This window comes from Pteropus alecto, unplaced genomic scaffold (assembly GCF_000325575.1).
Source record: "Pteropus alecto unplaced genomic scaffold, ASM32557v1 scaffold106, whole genome shotgun sequence".
In the NCBI taxonomy this organism is placed as follows: Eukaryota; Metazoa; Chordata; class Mammalia; order Chiroptera; family Pteropodidae; genus Pteropus; species Pteropus alecto.
The window spans coordinates 10,606,746-10,607,014 of NW_006442103.1; positions in this window are offsets into that span (position 1 = coordinate 10,606,746).

Sequence of the window (269 nt, forward strand, 5' to 3'; positions counted from 1 at the left end):
CCGCGGACGCAGGACCGGAGGCTTGCTCCTGCCGGCGCGCTTGTTTTCCTGTCGCTGCCTCGCCTTGCGCAGCCCCCGCCCGCCAGATCGCCGCGCTCCGCTCAGCCCCGCCCGCCATCCGTGCCCTGCACTGGATTTATGAATGGGGGGAAGAGGCCACATGCCGCCGCCGCCGCCTCGTGTTGACCTCACGGCGCCCGGGCCCGCAGAGCTCCGGCTCCCGTGAGAGCGTCGACCCGGCCCCGCAGCCGCTCGGAGGACTTGTTGCT